We start from the raw sequence: 14,522 nt of genomic DNA, 5'->3' as shown, positions 1-14,522 counted from the left end.
CTAACACAGCCCCATGAGACTGCCATCATCTCCATTTCACAGTAGCTAAAACTCCTGGAGGTGAAGTAACTTGCCCAAAGCCACAAAATCCAGGTTTTGCTAGTTCTATTCCAAAGCTGTTTCTAATTCAAAAAAACCACGTTACCTCCCATTCCTCATTTCTCAGAGACCTAGTAATCAGCTTCATTTTCCTAAATGTGGTCCTGTGGCACCCTACTTAAATTTGTTCATAAGTGTGGGTAAAAATGACATGGATTCTACTCCAAGTGGTCCTAGGTTAGGCCTCATGGAAAATAATGTATTAATTAAAAAAACTTTTTATAGCGACATAATGGCATTGAGAGTCGAGAAACAAACTTTACATTTATGGTCAATTGATTTTTGCAAAGGGTGCCAAGATAATTCAATGTGGGGAGGGGAGAATAGTCTTTTTAATAAATGATGCAGGGACAACTGGATATTCACATGCAAAAGGGTGAAGTTGGAACCCTACCTCCTACCATATACAAAGATTAATTCAAAAAGGATCAAAGACCTACAGTGAGAGCTTAAACTGTAAGATTCATAGAAGAAAAAATAGGGTAGTTTGCTGGCCTTGGATTTGGCAATGGTTTCCCATATATGACACCAAAAACTCAAACAACAAAAGAAAAAATAGGTAAGTTGAACTTCATTAAAATTAAACACTTTTGTCCTTCTAAGGACACTATCAAGAAAGTGAAAAGACAACACAGAGAACAGGAGAAATTTGCAAATCATGCATCCAATAAGAGTCTAGTATCCAGAATATATAAATAACTTACAACTCAACAACAAAAAGACCCAATTAAAAATGGGCAAAGGATTTGAATACACACATTCCTCCAAAGAAGCTATACAAATGACAAATGTTCAGTTAACCATTAGAGAAATATAATACAAAACTAAAATGAGATACAATTTCACACTCCCTAGGGTGACTATAATGAAAAAGACAGACGATAACAAGTATTGGTGAGGATATGGAGAAATTGGAACTCTTAAGACAGTGCTGATGAGAACATAAAATGGTACAGCCCCTTTGGAAAACAGCTTGGCAGTTCCTCAAAAAGTTAAAGTTGTCATATGATCTAGCAATTCCACTCCTACATATATACCCAAAGAACTGAAAACACATGGTCACAGAAAAATTTGTATATGGATGACCATAGCACAACTATTTACACAGGCATGCCTGGTTTTATTGTGCTTCCCTTTATTATGTTTTGCAGATAATGCATTTTTTACAAATTGAAATTTTGTGGCAACCCTATGTGGAGCAAATCTATCAGCACCATTTTCCCAACAGTATTTCCTCACTTTGTGTCTCTGAATCACTTTTTTAGTAATTCTTGCAACTCTTCAAGCTTTTTCTTTATTATTATGTTTGTTATGGTGATCTGTGATCAGTGATCTCTGATGTTACTACAAAAGCTCAGTGAAGCCTCAGATAATAGTTAGCATTTTTTTAGCAATAAAGCATTCCTTAATTAAGGTATGTACATTTTTTTAGACACAATTCTGTTGAACATTTAATAAACTACAGTATAGTGTAAACATAACTTTTATATGCACTGGAAAACCAAAGAAATCACGTGACTCACTATATTGCAATAGTTGCTTTATTGTAGTGGTATGGAACTGAACCCACAACATCTCCTAGGTAAGTCTCTAATAGCAAAAAAGTGGAAACAACCCATAGGTTCAGCAGTTGATGGATGGAGAAACAAAATGTGGTACATCTATACAATGAAATATTATTCAGCCATAAAAAGAATGAAGTACTGATACATGTCACAACAGGATGAAACTTACAAGCATTATGCTAAGTAAAAGTAGCCAGAAACACAAAGCCATATATTGCATGATTCCATTTCCATGAAATGTCCAGAATAGGCAAATATGTGGATACAGAGAAAGAGAGAGACAGAAAGTAGATTAGTCATTGTCAGGGACTGGAGAAAGAGGTGATAGGCAGTGACTGCTAATGGGTACATGGTTTCTTTCTGAGGTGACGAAAATGTTGTGGAATTACATAGTGGTGACAACCTTGTGAATATGTTAAAACCCACTAAATTGCATGTTTTAAAATGGTGAATTTTATGATATATTGTAACCGAGTTCAAGCTCATACTGCTCACTGCACAAGAGGCCACTGAGTTGAGAGACAAGGTGTTGGGGCAAGGAAAAATGACTTTATTCAGGAAGCTAGCAAACCAAGAAGATGGCGGACTAATGTCTTAAAGAACCATCTTAATTCAAGGTAGAATTCAAACTTTTTTTATTGTAGGGAAGAAGGAAGCAAGAAAGGGTTAAGATCACGAAGTGACATGTGGTCACCAGCAAGGGTCCAAGGATGGTTGTGAAAACTTTGTTCTTGGTCAGATGACTTGGGTTGATGTGAGTCTGGTCACAATGTTCCTTTAAATCTTGACAAGAGAATCGTTATTTTTTTGTTCATACTTCCTTATCTCCCTGTGGGAAACAAGATTCAGGTGAGAGGCTGTTTGCACAAATCTTAAGCTGTAAGCAAAATTCCTTTAATGATTAACATGTCTACGTGTAGAGCTAAGCAGAGGTTTATGACTCAGAGATTAAAGCAGCAGAAGAGATAGATACATTATGGAGTCAAAGATGCCAAGCTTCTTCTACAAATAAGATGCAGGCAGGGGACATTGTGGGGAGGGGTGTCTGTCCCCAAGAGGGCCCCACACAGTTCTGCTTGGTTACAATATGAATTATATCTCAAAGAAAAATTAGCCTTTTAGTTTAAGGGAAAAAGTGTGAGCTATATTAAAGTTTCAAAATCACAATAAAAAATTTTAATACTTTTTATTTTGAAATGATTGTAGATTCACAGGAAGTTGCAAAAATAGAGTTCGTTTGACCCTTTATCCAGCTTCCCACAATAGTGACATCTTATATAAGTGTAGTACAGTATCAAAACAGGAAATTGACACTGGTACAATACCGTTAATTAGACTACAGGCCTTATTCAGTTTTCACCATCTTTATACACACTCATTTGTGTGTGTGTGTATGTGTGCAGGTATGTGTGTCTATACAATTAGACCCCATATATAGATTTGTGTAGCCCCCATGACCGTCATGATATAGAACTGTTTCATCAACATAGAGGAACTCCCTCATACTACACCTGTATAATCACATACCTCCACCTTTGTCCCTGTCTCCTGGCAATCACTGACCTGTTCTCCATTTCTGTTGCATTGTCATTTCAAGGATATTACCGTCAGCCTTCTGTATCCAAGGGTTCTGCATCCACAGTTTCAACCACAGATCAAAAATATTTCATCAAAAATATTCGAGTGTATTTAGAAAAAAAATTCCAGAAAGTTCCAAAAGGCAAAACTTGAATTAGCCACAAGCCAGCAATTATTTACATGGCATTTATGTTGTATTAGGCACTATAATATAAGTAATCTAGAGATGATTTTTAAATATATGAGAATGGGACCTAATTCAACTTAAAAGCTTTTGCATAGCAAAGGAAACCATCCACAAAACAAAAAGACAACTTACTAAATGGGAGAAAATATTTGTAAATGATATGACCCATAAGGGATTAATACCTAAAATATATAAACAGCTAATACAACTTAATATAAAAAAACAAACAACCTAATTTAAAAGTGGGCAGAAGACTCTAACAGACATTTTTTCAGAGAAGACATCCAGATGGTCAACAGGTACATGAAAAGATGTTCAACATTGCTAATCATTAGAGAATTACAAATTAAAACCACAATGAGCTATCACCTCACACCTGTTAGAAGAACTATCATCAAAAGGACCACAAATAACAAATGTTGGTGAGGATGTGGAGAAAAGGGAACTCTCGTACACTGTTAGTGGAGATGCAAATTGATGCAGCCACTATGGAAAATAGTATGGAATTTCCTCTAAAAACTAAAACTAAAAATAGAACTAAATATGATCCAGCAATTTCACTTCTGGGTATATATCTGAAAAAGAAGAAAGCACTAATTCAAAAAGATACATGAACCCCAATGTTCATATCAGCATTATTTACAATTGCCAACATATGGAAGCAAACTGTGTCCATCAACAGATGAATGGATAAAGAAGATGTGGTATATTTATATATAATGGAATACTGCTCAGCCATAAAAAATGAATGAAATTTTGCTGTTTGCAACAACATGGATGGGCCTGGAAGGTATTACGCTTAGTGAAATAAGTCAAACAGAGAAAGACACATACTGTTATGTTATCACTTATATGTCGAATCTAAGAAATACAACAAACTAGTGAATATAACAAAAAAGAAACAGACTCACAGATATAGAGAACAAACTATTGCCTATCAGTGGGGAGAGGGAAGAGGGATAGGGTAAGGGATTAAGAGGTACAAAGTACTATGTATAAAATAAATAAGTTACAAGGATATATTGTACAGCACAGGGAATATAGCTAATATTTTATAATAACTATAAAAGGAATATAACATATAAAAATTTTAAATCACTATGTTGTGCACCTGAAACTAATGTAATATTATAAATCAACTATACCTCAATAAAATAAATAAATTAAATTAAAAATAACAAAATATAAGGGAGAATATGCATAAGTTGTATGCAGATGCTACATCATTTTACATAAGGGACTTGAATATTTGCAGATTTGGGTATCTGCAGCGATGTGGGGGGTGGGGGGTCCTGGAACCAATCTCCCTCAGATACCAAGAGACAACTGTATACAAATGGAATCATACCGTATGTAATCTTTTGAAATTGGCTTTTTTCCCTAAGCATAATGTCCTTAAGATCCATCCAAGGTGTCGTATATCAATAGTTCATTCCTTTTTATTTCCGAGTAGTATTCCATGGTCTGGATGTATCAAAGGTCGTTTTACCATTCACCCAATGGAAAACATTTGGATTGTTTCCAGTTTTGGACTATTACAAGTAAAGCTTCTGTGAACATCCATGTACAAGTTTTTGTGTGAACATGTTTTATTTTTCTGGCATAAATGCCTAGGAGTGCAATTCATGGGCTATATAAGTAATTGCATGTTTAGTTTTATAAGAAACGGTCACACTATTTTCTAGAGTGACTGCACTACTTTACATTCTCATCAGCAATAAATCAGGGAGCAAGTTTCTCTGCATCTTAGCCAGTATTTGGTATTGTCACTGTTTTTATTTTAGTCATTCTGATACACGTGTAGTGATATCTCGTTGTAGTTTTAATCTGCATTTGGTGGGGGTCAGTTTCAGCCTACCAATGGTGATGCTATCAGTTAGAAATGCCTGGGGGCACTTACCTGGGCTCTACTATTTGTGGGCGAGCCCCAAGGACATTTCCCTAACCAGAGCCAATGTTGTGGCTGGACCGGCTCTTGTGGTTCTTATTATGATTGCAAGGCCATCAAGGAAATTTAGAAAAACGAGGTTCATTACTCATAAGTCCTGGATGGTACATAGAACTCTGAGCGCCACACAGAGAGGTCATGGGGGGAGAGAGAGAGAGAGAGAGAGAGAGCATGTGAACCTGGGGTTCTGCCTTTATTGGGGTTAAGGGTGAGGTGCCCAGGATTTCACGAGTTCATTCTTTATTAGTGAATTTAAAACATAAGAGTGGGAATTAAAGCATAGGAAGAGAAAAGCAGGGTCACACATCCTTTCAGTTATCTAGGTCACCCAGAGCTTTCTAAAAGGGGAACTACAGGAGTGGGAGAGCCTGGCTCTTTATCTCATTTTGTAGCTGACAATGTGTTTATTCAAGATGAATGTTTTTGAAATGGATGCCTCAGCAATCAAAAGCTTAATGACAGGCACTTACATTACAATTTAAAAACTGCTGATTATTAAGCACTTACACTACAATTTTCCTAATGGTTAATGATGTTGAACACCTTTTCACGTGTTTATTTGCTATCTATCTATCCTCTTCAGTGAAATGTCTCTTCAGCCTTTTGCTCATTTTCAAATTGGGTTGATTAGCTTTTTGCTATTGAGAGTTCTTTATATATTCTGGATACTAGTCCTTTGTTGGATACATGGTTTACAGATGCTTTCTCCAAGTCTATAGCTTGTCTTTTCATCCCCTTAGCAAGGTCTTTTGCAGAGAAAATATTTTTAGTTTTGGTAAAGTCCAATTTATCAAAGTTTTCTTTTATGAATTTTATCAGTTTACTATTGCAGCTATAAAAAATTACAGCAAACATAGTGGCTTAAAACAACTAATATATTATCTTACAGTTCTGGAGGTCAGAAGCCTGAAAAAGGCTCTCACCAGGCTAAAATCAAGGTGTTGGCAAGGTTGCATTCCTGCTGGAGGCTCTAGGAGAGAATTCATTCTTTGCCTTTTCCTGCTTTTAGAGGTTGTCCGAATTCCTTGGTTCATGACCCTCCTCCAGCAAAGATGTCATTCCAACCCCTGCTTCTGGCATCACATCTCTTTCTCTGATTCTTACCTTCTGGCCTCCCTCTTATATGGACCCCTGTGATTACATTGGGCCCACATAGATTATTCAGGATAATCTTCCCATCTCTTAATCATATATGCAAAGTCCTCAGCCACGTAAGGTGCAAATTCACAAGTTGCAAGGATTAGGACATGGACACTTTAAGGTTAACCATTAGTTATGCTACTACATAGATCTTGTTTTTGGTGTCATGTCTAAGAGTCCTTCACCAAGCTCTAGGTCCCCAAGATTTTCTCCCATGTGTTTTTCTAACATTTTTCTAATTTTACATGTTATATTTAAGCCCATGATCCATTTTGAATTAATTTTTGTGTAAAGTATGAGGGATTAATAAATTTTGATTATGTATAAAGTGCCACCCTGAGAAAATACAACCATTGTATTTACTCAGAGAAGGCCACCAAGATGGTTCATCTCTTTCAAGTGTTTTCATTGATAGTACCTGATTAAAAACAGAGACAACACACATGCCAAAAAGGAAACTACAGAATAATATCACTTACAAACAAAGGTGTAAACCTCTTAAATAAAATAAGAATAAATTGGATTCAGAGTTCCCTCAACAGAATGCTCCACCACCAAGAAAGATTTATTCCAGGAATGCAAATATGGCTAAATATTAGGAAATCTATTCCTAAGACACAACAATAGGTCAACAGAGAAAAACTGTATGATCATCTTAATACATGCTTAAAAAGCATAAAATAAAATTAAGTGTCCATTCTTGATTAAAAACTCTTTAAAACCTAGGAATACAAGATACTTCTGTAATATCATAAATGCTACCTATCTCAGGTCAATAACCGACATCATAAAATGAAACCCTATAGACATTTCCTTTAAAATCAGAAACAAACCAAGAATGTCTTTTATCAACACAGTTACTTACTACTATTTTCAGATTCCTGGCGAAAGCAATAACAAGTAAAACAGAATTGAGAGGAATAAATATGGGAAAGAAGGCAACAGAATTATGTTTAGAGGTGATTCCTTTCTTATCACAACTAAAATCTCCACTGTAATACCCAAACTGCTATTTACACTGATACAAATTCAATTGATAATAAGCTGAGGTGTGAGTGAACAAGGAGAAGAATAAAAACAGGGTGGGAGAGTGGGCAGGGATTCAATTACATAAGGTCTTGGAGGTCATGGTAAATATTCTGAGTGAGATGGGAAACCACTGAAAAGTTTTGAATGAGGAAGTGACAATATCAGATCCTTTTTATCACTTTTTTAAATCAGTTTTCTTCAAATTTGAAAAAATTTTCCCTTTCGCCAATATATGAGAAAAGAAATGCCAAATCAATAAAGAATTGAGAGACTATAACTTAAAATTGAAATGTGATATTTTGACTCCATTAATGCATAATGAGCGAAGCAATAATTTTGACAAAAACATTGTCTCTCTTAAGAACACATAAAAATAGGCAGAGAGATCAAAAGAAAACATTTCATCCTGAACAAAATACACTTCTGTTTTAATAGCTACAACAAGATAAATTTTACTACGATTTAAGAATTGGGGGAGAGGTAATCTGCAGGTCCTGGCACAGAAACATTGAAGGAGTTCCAGGAAAGTTAATTGAAATCATTGAAGAGGAAGGCTACTATTTCCATACAGGTGTCTAATATCAATGAAGCAGGAATTTTTGTAATCTAATGCTGTCACAAATCTCCAATATCAAGAAATATAAATCAAGACCTGGCTATAAAGCAGAGGTGGTTGAATTGTTAGGTCCTCAAAGGAACTCAGCCATGAAGATTTTATTGAAATAAGAGAGCAAGGGTTCACTGTTCAAGTTGCCATAGAAATTATCCCTCTCTAAACATTTACCATGTGTCAATATGCAGCTCATTGGCAACAAAACTTTCCAGAAAGATGACCCTATTTTAAAATGCACTTGGAGGGTCATAAGAGTCATAAAAAATGCCTATGTTCACTTGATATTTAGCAGAAAAATATGACATCTTCATTCCAAACTTCAAGGACTATATTTTCTTTTTTTAAGAGATCAGGATATACTTCACATACCACATAATTACCCTTTTAAAGTGTACAATTCAGTGTTTTTTTTAATATATTCACAATGGTCATCTTAGCCCAGCCCATGAAAAAAAATAACCTCCCCCAGAAAGAAGCATTTATCATGTAGCATTTTTAATGTAGTGTTAAAAGCATTTCTAATGTAGCATTTAAAGCATTTATAATGTAGCTTTTTTTAAAGTGTTTAATTATGTTTTTTATTACATAGTTCATAAGGATCTTTTAAAAACATATATTTGGATTTTCTTTTATTTTTCATTTAGTTTCATTATCAATTTTTGTATTTTGAGTGTCAGATGAGTTTTCAGGAACAAATTAGAATGTATTATATTGCACCAGTACGATATGAATTTACCTTATGACAGCTTAATGACTGAACTTGGTCCAGGAACCAATAGGTTACAAGTTATTTGCAAATAATATGATTGTTTAATTTAAAAACTCAAGAGAATAAACTAAGAAATTGTTAGAATTGATAAGAGAGTTCAATCAAGTGGCTAAATACAAGATAATATATGAAACAATCAAATTTTCCTGTATACTAATAATAACCAATTAGAAATGTTAAAGAGAAAAACCACAGACCCAAAATGGCATCACTTGTGCTAAAACCCATGATGCCAAAACTAACCTAAACCAAAGATAGCCAACCTAATTGCAGTTTTGACCTTCCCCAGGAATGTAATCTTAATCAACCAGTCTGAAACTTTCTGGTCAGCATCAATGAGGTAACCTATCATGTGGGCCCTCTCTATCTGCCCCACGCCCCAAAAGAGTAGGAAGAGGCAGTCTGCTAGTTCCCTTCCTTACAAAAAGAAGATGTCTTGGGGGCTTCTCTGGTGGCACAGTGGTTAAGAATCCGCCTGGCAATGCAGGAGACATGGGTTCGGGCCATGGCACAGGAAGATCCCACATGCTGCGGAGCAACTAAGCTCGTGCACCACAGCTACTGAGCCTGCTCTCTAGAGCCCATGAGCCACAACTACTGAAGCCCACATGCCACAACTACTGAAGCCCACATGCCACAACTACTGAAGCTCACGCACCTAGAGCCCGTGCTCTGCAACAAGAGAAGCCACCACAATTAGAAGCCCACACACTACAATGAAGAATAGCCCCAGCTTGCCACAACTAGAGATAGCCTGCTCACAGCAACGAAGACCCACTGCACCCAAAAATAAATGAATGAATGAATGAATAAATAAATAAATAAATAAATAAATTTATTTTAAAAAAAGAAGAAATTATCTTGGTCCAAAATAACCCTTTCTTTTCTTTTTTAATTTTAAATATTTATTTATTTATTTGGCTGTGCTGGGTCTTAGTTGTGGCATGCGGGATCTTCATTGCTGCATGCAGGATCTAGTTCCCTGACCAGGGATTGATCCCAGACTTCCCGCATTGGGAGTTCAGAGTCTTGACCACTGGACTACCAGGGAAGTCCCCAACATTTCTTTTCTTTTGCTAATGACTTCTTCTCTCCAACTTCCTTTCTATAAAAGCCTTCCCTCTTTTTTTTTTTTAAACATCTTTATTGGAGTATAATTGCTTTACAATGGTGTGTTAGTTTCTGCTTTATAACAAAGTGCATCAGTTATACATATACACATGTTCCCATATCTCTTCCCTCTTGCGTCTCCATCCCTCCCACCCTCCCTATCCCACCCCTCTAGGTGGTCACAAACCACCACCAGGCTGATCTCCCTGTGCTATGTGGCTGCTTCCCACTAGCTATCTATTTTACATTTGGTAGTGTATATATGTCCATGCCACTCTCTCACTTTGTCACAGCTTACCCCTTCCCCCTCCCCATATCCTCAAGTCCATTCTCTAGTAGGTCTTTGTCTTTATTTCCATCTTACCCCTAGGTTCTTCATGATCTTTTTTTTTTTCTTATATTCCATATATATATGTTAGCATACGATATTTGTTTTTCTCTTTCTGACTTACTTCACTCTGTATGACAGACTCTAACTCCATCCACCTCACTACAAATAGCTCAATTTCCTTTCTTTTTATGGCTGAGTACTAGTCCATTGTATATATGGGTCACATCTTCTTTATCCATTCATCTGTTGATGGACACTTAGGTTACTTCCATGTCCTGGCTATTGTAAATAGAGCTGCAATGAACATTTTGGTACATGACTCTTTTAGAATTACGGTTTTCTCAGGGCCAGTAGTGGGATTGCTGGGTCGTATGATAATTCTATTTTTAGTTTTTTAAGGAACCTCCATACTGTTCTCCATAGTGGCTGTATCAATTTGCAACTCCACCAACAGTGCAAGAGTGTTCCCTTTTCTCCACACCCTCTCCAGCATTTATTGTTTCTAGATTTTGTGATGATGGCCATTCTGACCAGTGTGAGATGATATCTCATTGTAGTTTTGATTTGCATTTCTCTAATGATTAATGATGTTGAGCATTCTTTCATGTGTTTGTGGGCAATGTGTATATCTTCTTTGGAGAAATGTCTATTTAGGTCTTCTGCCCATATTTGGACTGGGTTGTTTGTTTTTTTGTTATTGAGCTGCATGAGCTGCTTGTAAATTTTGGAGATTAATCCTTTGTCAGTTCCTTCATTTGAAAATATTTTCTCCCATTCTGAGGGTTGTCTTTTGGTCTTGTTTATGGTTTTGTTTGCTGTGCAAAATCTTTTAAGTTTCTTTAGGTCCCATTTTTTAATTTTTGTTTTTATTACTAGAGCTAATCAATGAATTTTATAAAGTAGCAGGATACAAAATTAATGCACAGAAATCTCTGGCATTCCTATACACTAATCATGGAAAATCTGAAAGTGAAATTAAGAAAACACTCCCATTTACCATTGCAACAAAAAGAATAAAATTTCTAGGAATAAACCTACCTGAGGAGACAAAAGACCTGTATGCAGAAAATTATGACACTGATGAAAGAAATTAAAGATGATACAAATAGATGGAGAGATATACCATGTTCCTGGATTGGAAGAATCAACATTGTGAAAATGACTCTACTACCCAAAGCAATCTACAGATTCAATGCAATCCTTATCAAACTACTACTGGCATTTTTCACAGAACTAGAACAAAAAATTTCACAATTTGTATGGAAACAGAAAAGACCCCGAATAGCCAAAGCAATATTGAGAACAAAAAATGGAGCTGGAGGAATCAGGCTCCCTGACTTCAGACCATACTACAAAGCTACAGTAATCAAGACAGTATAGTACTGGCACAAAAACAGAAATATAGATCAATGGAACAGAATAGAAAGCCCAGAGAGAAACCCACGCACATATGGACAACTTATCTTTGATAAAGGAGGCAAGAATATACAGTGGCGAAAAGACAGCCTCTTCAATAAGCGGTGCTGGGAAAACTGGACAGCTACATGTAAAAGTATGAAATTAGAACACTCCTTAACACCATACACAAAAATAAATTCAAAATGGATTAAAGACCTGAATATAAGGCCAGGTACTATCAAACTCTTAAAGGAAAACATAGGCAGAACACTCTATGACATAAATCACAGCAAGATCCTTTTTAACCCTCCTCCTAGAAAAAGTCTTCCCTCTTGTATGGCACCTGGGAGGTTCCTTCTGGCTGCTAGATGGGATGCTGACAGATTCATGAATCATGTAATAAAGCAAATTATATCTTCAGATCTACTGGGTTGAATTTTGGGTTTTGACAGGATTTATCATCTCTCTGTTTACAGTTCCCTCATGGTCTCTTCCCCTGGGAGAAAATGGAGGGGGTTTCCTCAGGGCCTACGAAGTTTTGTCCTTGACAGTGGTGCTTTCTAGGCTAAAGCTAGGCCTCAACCCAATGGTAAAACACTATTGTCTGAGTGTGCAGCAAAATCAGTGGCCATGGTCCCTCAGAATTTGTTGAGCTGAAGAATTGAATGGGGGCTCTGCACAGACATCTCTGAACAGGCTTTGTTCAAGAGTGCCACAGGCCGAAGCTCACATCTCTCCTGTGGCTGCATAACAAGAGGGTATCAAGAGGGACAATGCAAAGAGGTTGGAGGGCATACAGAGGAGGGGCAGGGTTCCTTGTTGGGGGTGGGAAGAGACCCTCAGACTCACTGCTTCCCCCAGGTCCAAGGCTATCACATGGACCCCCCCACTTTTTATTCCTCCACAAAAACCACCACAGTCTCAAGGCATAATGTCTGAGGAAAAACTAAGAAATGTTTAGAGCCTAATCTCTGGCCTCAGGACCTGGTGCTTTTTCTCAATAACCAGTTTGCCTTATTTCCCCAGTAACTGGAAGAAAACTGAGGTTAGGGATGACCCAGAACTGGGAACTGGTGAGTCAGAAAACAGAGCAGACATGCTGATAGCTGGAGGAGGACTCCACCCCCTTGACAAACCCAACGGCCTGGAGACACAGTCCCAAAACATCTGTTCAAATAAGTCCTCCCTCAAGACAAGCAGAATCTGGGAGATGCCTCACTCCTTATCCCCAAGATCTCTCCTACCATATGACATATACAGGGCATCACAGCACACGCTGTTCCTAGAGGATTAGCAGTTCAGCAAATGTGTCAGCATGAATTGCTATCTGTTCCACGTCACTCAGGGCTTTTAAACTGTCACGACACTATACTTTTGCCATTTTAACAAATGTTTTGTGGAGTTCCTACTATGTGACAGGCACTGTTCTAGATGCTAGGATTGGAGGACTGAGTAAAACAGAGATCTTGCCCTCACAGAATTTACATTCTAGTTAGGGTAGGCAGATTAAGCAAGCAAGCAAGCATCTTCAGATAGTGATAAGTGCCATGAAGAAAAATAAAGCCAATAAGGGATCGGTGCGTGATGGAGAGTTCTATTTCAGCTAAGGTGGTGAGGGAGGCCTTCCCTGGAAAGGTGTTGTTGGAACAGACATTTGAATGAAGTGAGGCATTCAGTCACATTAGCATGGGGGGGAGAACAGTTCTAACAGAGGGACCAGCAAGGACAAAGAGCCTCGCATGTTCAGGAAATAACAAGATTGCCTGGCAGACATAGAAAACAAACATATGGTTACCAAAGAGGAAAGTGGGGTTAGCGGGAAGGGGGTAGGGATAAATTAGGAGTTTGGTATTAACAGATACACACTACTCTATATAAAATAGATAACTAATAAGGACCTACTGTATAGCACAGGGAACTATACTAAATATTTTGTAATAATCTATGAGGGAAATGAATCTGAAAAAATAGATATAGATGTATATATAACGGAATCATTCTGCTGTACACTTGAAACCAACACAGCATTGTAAATCAACTATACTGCAATTTAAAAAAAAAATTTTTTAAAGATTGCCTAGTAACTGGTTGAAGTGGAATGAACAACAGGAGAATGAAAGCTGAGGTGACAGAGGTAGACAGGGGCTAATCAAGCAGGACCTCATAAGACAATGTGATAGCATTGGATTTTCTACTACATGAGATGAGAAGTTGTTGGAAGGTTTAATTTTTTTTTAGTATGAAAATTTTTAAACACATACAAAACTAGAGAGAATAGTAATCATGAACTTCCATAAATGGAAGTTCTGGATTCCATAATTATTAAGATAATGCCACTTGCTTCATCTATCCCAACTTTTCTTTTTTTTAAAGCTGAAGTGCTTTAAAACAAATTTCACCCTTATGTATGGCACATATAAAAATATGACCATTTTCTTATATAACAATAAAGTCATTATCACACCAAAACAAATTAACTATGATTCCTTAGTATCATCTAATACTCAGTCCGTAGTCACATTTCTCTCCTTGCCTTCAAACTATTTTTTTACAGTTTGTTTATGATGTCCCATCAATTATTTTAATCTAGAGCAGTCCTCTCCCCCCACTCCCCACTTTTTTCAAACCATTGACTTATTGAAGAAACTAGACCATTGTCCTATAAAAAGTCCCATATTCTGGATTTGTCTGTTAGCTTCCTCACGGCGTCTTTTAAGTTGTTCCTTTATCCTTCCTATTTTCTGTAAACTGGAAG

This window comes from Balaenoptera physalus, assembly GCF_965194825.1.
Source record: "Balaenoptera physalus genome assembly, chromosome: Y".
Lineage (NCBI taxonomy): Eukaryota > Metazoa > Chordata > Mammalia > Artiodactyla > Balaenopteridae > Balaenoptera > Balaenoptera physalus.
The sequence above is the reverse complement of the archived record's forward strand: the minus strand, read 5'-3'. Positions refer to the sequence as shown.